An 8,888-nucleotide genomic window follows, 5' to 3' on the forward strand; every position below is an offset into this window, starting at 1 on the left:
GTATAAAAGGAGTTTTTAGATTAAAAACTCGAACGACAAATGTGATTATCAGATATGAATAGTCAATACCTGATTACTACTTTATATTTTTATAATCCATTTTCATCATATATGTAGTTGTTCATCTCAATGCAATTGAAATGACATATGACATGACTCATCATGTTAAGCCTATGAGAAGGCTTTGGTTAGTAGGTTCACTACAAAAAAACGCGGAAAACTGACGGTACATGTGACGGAATTTGAAGTCCGTTAGATATTTAAAATAATTGACGGTCTTGTGACGGAAAATGAGCGAACCGCACGACAAAGTCTTGAGGAAACAGTCTGTCTCCAAGCTCAAGAAATGGCAGAAATAAAACAAGCAATGGCTCAGATGCGCGCATCTCAACCCCCTCCCTCGGGCTCCGGTTTCGCCCGCCCTTTCCGTAGAGAAGACAATGAGGATGGCGGGCATGGCTTTGGTATTGACTTTATTGAGCCTCTAGGTAATTATTAGTACCGTCGTCTATGTTCTTATGTTGGTAGTTTAGTTAAGGCTACCTTAGGACACTTATGATTATGGATTTGAGTAGTTTAGTTAGTATGTAAAAGACATTATTTTATGAGACATGTAAAAATTTGACCTTTAGCTTTTATGTAATAACTTCGGTCTTCCAATCGTGTTTGGTTTTCTTTCGATGCTTTCGTTGTCTACTCTTGATTCCCACTCATGCGGTCGACATGATAACGGATTCCCGCTTGGCGGTCGACGGTCGTATTTGGTTTTTGCAGGTTTGGTGCGTAAAAACAATGCAAAATCCACATTGTGGCTGGGCAGCAAGCTGCTATTTTCAGCTACTGCCCAAATATGTCGACGGAAATACCGTCACATAAGTCAACAAAATGTTGACCAATCCTGACGGAAAAATCGTCAGTATAGGGCCAATCCTGACGGAAATTCCGTCACATAAGTCAAACAATTTGTTGACTCCTGTGACGGAATATCCGTCAGGATTGGCCCTATACTGACGGTTTTTCCGTCAGGATTTGTCAACATTTTGTTGACTTGCCTAGTCACCCTAAATGTGACATTTTGACGGAATAACCGTCAGTAGTGGCATTCCTGACGGAAAAACCGTCAGATATCTGTTTTCTGTGACCATTTGTAGTGACGCTTTAATCCTGACAGAAAAACCGTCAGGAATGGCCATTCCTGACGGAAAAGAGGCCGTAGTGACGGTTTTTTTCCGTCAGTTTTCCGCGTTTATTTTGTAGTGGTTTTATCAACTTCTTGTACCTTACTCAACCTTACTACATACTCGTTTTCCTTTGTAATGTATACATTTGCATTACAAAACTTTCTGAGTACGTGTCTAGATCCAATCTAGACATAAGCTCTCCAGTCATAGAATAGCTCCCACTGTTTTCACAGTGTGCGGGACCCATCCCTCTCGCACATTTCATGATCGCAAGTGTACTCAATTTCCGTCGTAAATATCTCTCATTGTTCTTTATTGCCTAGAACGATTCTAGCAAATCTATTTCTTAAATAACATAGCCACAATGGTTCCTTAACCATCTTCACGTGTTTTGAATATGGTTTTGTCTGAAACCTTTCACAATCTCAATTGTCATTCATGTAACACCCTTACACAAATTAGTGAATTGCATCAAAACACTTAACTTTGCATCTTTAACGCTTCTTCAAGCACTAAGAATAATCAATATGGCTATTTGGTAACTATTACTTAAATTCGATTTTGAAACAATTCATCATACTCAAAGTATATGAAGTGTTATACATCATTACTTATTTAATTGATCCGGCAGCGGAATCAAAGGGAATCAATCAAATATGTTCAACTTGATTGAACTAGTCATGAATCTTATCAACATAAGACTTCTTATTTGACACTAATATCATGTGGATTTATCTCCATAAATTTGGATATTAAAGATGTATTATTTATCTCCAAGTCTTAAATCATTCCCAATGATCAATATGTCATCCGCATATTAGACTAATTAAAATTACCGTAACTCCCACTAAATTTTATGTATAAACACAACTTCTCGACCTATCGAGAAAAGTTTTATAACATGATTAAAACATTGATTCCAACTCATTGATGTCCTACTTAAGACCCTCTCTTAAGTTTCATATTATCTTAGGATTGCAAGAATCTACAAAACTCAAGACATGTATTGAATACATTCCTTCCTAATTGAAGAAGTGGGTTTTAGATTCACTCGCTATATGTATATCATCATAATGAAACACAATCCCTAAGAAGATCCAAATAGACTTAAGCATTTCAACTAGTGCAAAACCCTTTGCCACCAATCAATCTTTGATATCTAACAATTCACTTGGAATTTATTTTGGATTTTCATGGCTCTAAGCCTTGTATTGAGTTGTGACTTAAACACTCTCGTGTAAGTCATATGTTCGTTACTTTCCAGAAGTAATTAACTTGAATCAAATAATTTCTTTGTAAGTTGCAAGCTCTTTACTTTCTAAAAGTAACACTAATTCATCATCTTCAACAAGTGATGACTTTAACCTCCTAGGTTTTGAAGAAACAACGTCTTACACAAAACGTCTCATGTAGCCAAGAAAGACCAGTTTCTTGCGACATAACATTCTTTGTGGCTCTATAAAACGTCTCATGTAGCCAAGAAAGACTAGTTTATTGCGACATAACATTCTTTGTGGCTCTACAAAACGTCTCATGTAGCCAAGAAAGACCAGTTTCTTGCGACATAACATTCTTTGTGGCTTTTGAGTAATTTCTCCCACTCTGTCTTCTAGAAATAAACTTGTATTCTAGAAAGACAGCTTCACGAGCCACAAACTCGTTGTAATCGTGATTATAGTAAGGAAAAATGAGCATTTGTTTCTTTTGAAAGCTTACAAACATGGTACCCTACCATTTCATATCTCATATGATTGATTTAGTTGAAAAATAATTTAGACAAAATGATAAAATCCCCAAAAGGATCAAGTAACTCAAAGTAACTTGATTGAAGTCCAGACCATATCGAATAGCGTTTGATTTCTTTATCCAACCACACATTATCCCATAATGCGTGCTAAGAGAGATTAATTTGTGATACAATATCACATTTTCTTTGGCTTATATCAAAGTCTTCACTTTGATAATCCCATCACGACTAAATCGTGATTCCTGGAACTCTTTGAACTTCTTCAAAGATTTCTCTATTTACCTTATTAAGTGAACACATTAGTGTCAACTTAAATTGTTGGTAAAAAAAAATCATCAACCTATTATGGATCAATGATTTACATCCTCAATCTCCTTTTCAACCAAAAGGCACGAGACATCTTGCTTTGAATACAAGATACGCATATAGCATAAGATTAACAATCTAATGGTTCCAAGAGTACTCGATAACTCTTTGCGTTCATCATTCCAGAATTTATAGTTTAATCTTGGGTTACCAATTTCAGTTTTGCATCATCTACATGATATATCATTCTAGTCTGGTTTAGAATATAATCACCTTGATAATGGGCTAGCCATACATCAAATCGTGGTGTATAGGGTCACAAAAGTGAAACCTCTTTTGTATCTTAACAAAATTATATTCTTATTTAGAGTTTATTCACTTAATAGTCATAATTAAGGTATAACTATAAACCCTAAACTATATTGATTACACAATGACTATATCTCTCAACATTATTTGATGCTAGTCGTCATATTATAATAATCTTATGTAACGAATACCATGATGAAAACCCCCACTGGTTTCTAATATTGACAAAGTAGTACTAGCAAAATTTATGTTAATCAAATAAACATTTAAAGAAGAAGGTCCCATTAGATGTCCCACAACTAACTTGTTGATTCTTCAATAATTTGGGGTAGTTTCCTTTCTAGCATCCAATAATTAAGACAATGGATACTTTATCGGTCGGGATTGATAGGTTTAGTATCGTTATTCTCAATAACTTTACTTTTAACATTACCTTGTTTCAATTCCATTCTAATTTTACTTCTTTGAACCTCGTCGTTTTCTTAACGGTTAAGAGAATGCTCCCACTTATTTCAATGAGTCTTTGCTTAGAGAAGCAAAATTGAATTTCATGAAGACTACTCTTCAATTCATTCGTTTAGTCTTAAAACTTTCATTGAAGTGGTTGCGGTATTTTGGTCAATTTTGATTTCCAACAAATCTAGTTACCAAAATGATGTAATGTTTCAAAGTACTTAACTCAATTAAGCATATGAGAAACAATTCATTGTAAGTAGATATGTTAGTCGAGAATCAAAAACCCTTTTGATCACAAATAACTTTTATCTATACTCTTCACAAGAGATCCTTACAATGGATAATACGAGGTTTTTAGAAGAAAATTTAAATTTTGTCTTTAGTTACGATGTTTAAATGGAGATTTGAACTAAAATCGAAATGATATCGTATATAAATTAAGGTAAAGAAATAGAACAATATGATAACGGAATAATGAAAACAAAACATTTATCGTTATAATAATACTTGTAAATAATTTAACCATATATGAGCATTTATATAGTGACCTCCACCCAACTATAATAAATGATTCCAAGATCCAAATTCATATTAACTTGGGCACGGTAGGGCCGATTCATCCCTTATCAATATAACTCGGTGGATTAACTCTTTAATCGATTCTACTTTTAGAACTCTTGGTCGATAGAATTACATTAATATTTATCTTTAGCCCAAAACACATCCGACAATGGTCGAGAATACTTTTGTTGAGTTCAACCCAAATTTCGAATAAATGTGTCCATGATCCAAATCCACATCAACTTGGGCACGGTAGGGCCGATTCATCTCTTATCAACATGAATTCGGTGGATAGACATTTATCACCCACTTCCCCTACGTAACAAGGTTTGTACCCCGGTATGGCCGAGCGCACTCCCTCATGAAATAGGTTTTCATGGTTTCTACTTTTTGGTAAGGCTAAGTCTCAATTGTTTATTTTAGCGAGAGGTCATGTCAATTTATTATCTATCACATTTTAAGTGAACTAAAGCGGTGAACTACGATAATTGTAATTGACACGGTCGATAAACTCGATTTAGAATGCATGTTTAGTTACGGCGATTTAGGGATGCATGCAACATATAAATAAAATGCAAAGCATAGAAATAAAATCCTAGTATGGCCTTCCTAAAATAGTAAATCTAATAAACTATTACAAATTCGGAAACCAACCCCATTGGTCCCTTGAATTTCGGTCTTGGCACGCACTTTAAGGCAACACTTTCTTTGATGGATCGCCTTCTCGAATGGCACCGTCGTTAAGGAACTCCGGAATAATTAAATTAAAAAATGAATTACATAATTTCCTATTATACATTTGTAATTAAAAATAAAAATAAATCTATTAAATTACAAAACGGTGATACGAGATCACAATAATTACAACCGAATCGATATTCTCATACATTTCGGGTAATACCAATTAAAACTAAGGCCATACTAAGTAAAATTACATAATTTAAAAAATTACATAAAATTAAAATATGACAATCATAAATAAAATGCAGCATTATAATATGTATAAACATGCTAGATTTTTTGCTAAATCGCCTTTTAAGAGCCAATATCATATATTAATCGGTTTTACGGATTTGTGTGATTTAACTTATTAAAATCACAATAATTACATAAATTCATATTTATGTACAAGTTAATTACCCTAACCATCTTAGGACTCAAATATTAGTCTCCACTAATATTTTGACAATAATTAAACTTGATTTCTTAATATTGTTCATAAATGGACCTAAAAATACAAAATTATGCTATAAACTTCAATTAAATTATAAAAATTTCAAATAGTTTCGAAATTTGAAATTTAAACTCATGAACATTCTGGAAAAAAACCATGACACTCATAATGTTCAAAACTTAGGTAAAAAATTTCGAAAAAAAAAAATTTATCGAGAAAAACATTGTTGCGGTTTAACGGTTTTTAACAATTATGACCATAAAAATATGAGAAAAAATATTTTCATCAACTTTTCACTTTTAGATCTGAAATATATGATAAAATGCAACATGTGACATTTTTCTTTAGTCATGAAGTATGTTTTAGCATTATTACTAATTTTAGTCACTATTTATGTGATTTTTCATCAAAAATTCATAAATCACGCTTAAAGACTACATTATAGCCAAATATTTTACACATATCTTTTAAAATTTCATGTGATAACATACTAAATTTCCATAACCAGATTCGAAATATAACTCATATTAACCAATTTACCCATTTAAATACGATTTTAATTTAAAAAATCCATATTTCGAGTACAACAACTCATTTTATCATGAAACTTTACAGGCTATCATTAGATAATCTATGTGAAAATATATCCCAAAACCACTGAAAAACTCAAAGTTTAGCTATTTTTCGTCCAAAAATGACATTTTTATCATAAAAATCACATTTTAATGCCAAGATTATATAAAATGAACAATAAAATCCATAAATAAACCAAAATGTCCTAAAAATCACTTAGGACCAGAAAATTTTAACATGCAAATTTATTTTTAGGTTTATCTTCATAAATCCAAATTAATTAGTTTTGTATGTTAATCTTATAACTCGGAAAAACTATAAACCGATTTGCATGCAAACAACCTAAGGCTCTTGATACCGCTTGTTAGATTCATTAATCTCATTAATTTAACATATTCATATATGAAATGATTTATTTAGTCATAAAATAAATGTTGGATCTTATGCATGCAAACTAAAACAAGATAAGAGAAGAAATCGTCTTTCTTACTTTGGGATTTCGGATATAAGGGCACCAACAAGATCTCCTTCTTGTTAGTTCTTGAGCTTCCTTATAATGTATGAACAAAAGGTCCAAAATAGAACCTCTCCCAAAAGTATATACCCAAGGAAACCTCTTAATAACTAATATTATTATAATCTAGTAATAATATAAGTCTTACTATAAAAATTGACACACAAATATTTTGTATTTCCTCTTGATTATTTTCGGCCAAGAGGAGATATTTGAGAGGTTTTTATTTCTCTAAAATTTCTTCACAAGATAGAGAATAGAGTATTTTTCTTACACTAGAAAATGGAATTGTAAAGAATGAATTACGGAGGAATCCATATTGGTTCCTCATCATGAAAACCGGTGTAGGGGGGTCTATTGGGGAGCCAATGCATGGATCCAACTTTCTTCCCAAGAAGAGTAGGCTTGCATGGCTACATATACGTAGGTTATCATTGTGTTTCTATTTAAAATAAAAACACAATATGAACCTTATTCTCCCTCCATTTTCGGCACCCTTAAATAAAATGGGTAGTCCATTTTATTTTGTCATTTGTCAATTGTGACATATGTGACATGTAACTTCACATGTGAAATTGTAATGTATTTTTAACATATTAAAAATCAACATACTCATAAAATATGTCATATACAAAATCGACTAATAATTCGTAATTACTTGTACCAAAATGGTTTATCAATTATAAATCACAACGTCTTGCATTTATAATAAATTATTCATTCAATTTCAGTTGTTTCGTAAACAATAATTTTATCTAAGTAATAAAACAATTCGATTACTTAGACCGTATCTCATTTAATCAAATTACAATAAGACACGTTAACTTTACTCACAAAATCATCCGTCAATTTTAAGCAATTTAATTAACTCGTATCGGCATATGATTAATTAAATAATCAATTAAGAGTATTTCCCTATAGGTATGACCTAAGGGTATCAACTGATCACCACCGTCGCACGACAGTAATGTCAAACTCTAGTCAGCCAATCATTACCCATATGTATGGACCAGTTAAGAGCTTACGAGATTCTATGATTTCTCTCAAGGGAACTCCCAACTTAAGAGCTTCGTGATGGGAGGTCTAATTACTATATTGGCAAACTACCTTTGTCCCGGGTTCAACACCCATGGGACTTATACATCTCTTGAGGGTAGTACTTTGATTGATGAGGACGCCGTCTTCAACCACCATCGGTGGTGTGCCTACACTCAAAATGGGAGTGTAGAATGGTTCACAAAAGGGTGTTCCTCTATTGTTCTTTCGGGGTGGAATATACCCGGTACTGACCCAAGGTTGAGCCCGTATTCGCCTAGGCCGAGCTACCTTCTCGACATCCAAATCCTCGCCACCCCCCTCAAAGAGAAGAAGTACCCCGCCAACCTCCAAAACCTCGTGGGATACCGGCAAGGCCCATTTCCCCGCCATCCTATGTGCCTATCCCACCATTCCCTACTCCTTACACGCCATTCATACCATAAATCCCCAATGCTCCGGATATGCATGACTTGATGAACCTTATGAAGAAGGTTGATCTCGGAGTACACGATGGGTGGGTCGATAACTACATGGCCCTTTATCCTCAGTACTACCAAATGGCACAACAAGGGTATATCGACCCTCATGGCCCTCGACCATCTTGGGCTCAACAACATCTTTTGTTCCCGAATCAAGGGAACCAAGCCGGGAAATTTGATGGTCAAGGTGGAGGATAATCTGGTCAAGGAGGAGGGTATGACCAACGAGGAAGTTCTAGTAGGTATGGCTACCACCAAGACGATGATGACGAGTGAGAGATGCCTACCTCACCACCTCCATTTGTATGATACTCTTCTCTCCCTCTCTTTTGTATAGTGCATTGCATTTAGTTTAGCCTTCACTTGCATTTGTATTATATTTCATATTGCATTTGCATTAGCTAGTTCATATAGTATAATTTGCATTGTATTATATTCCATATGATTCATATAAAATAATTGCATATAGATTAGAATACATAGTCACTAATGACCAATCCTATTTTTTTTTACACTAGAAATAGTGTTTAAATTGGTTTGGGGAGGTTTG

This window comes from Silene latifolia, chromosome Y (assembly GCF_048544455.1).
Source record: "Silene latifolia isolate original U9 population chromosome Y, ASM4854445v1, whole genome shotgun sequence".
NCBI classification, from domain to species: domain Eukaryota; kingdom Viridiplantae; phylum Streptophyta; class Magnoliopsida; order Caryophyllales; family Caryophyllaceae; genus Silene; species Silene latifolia.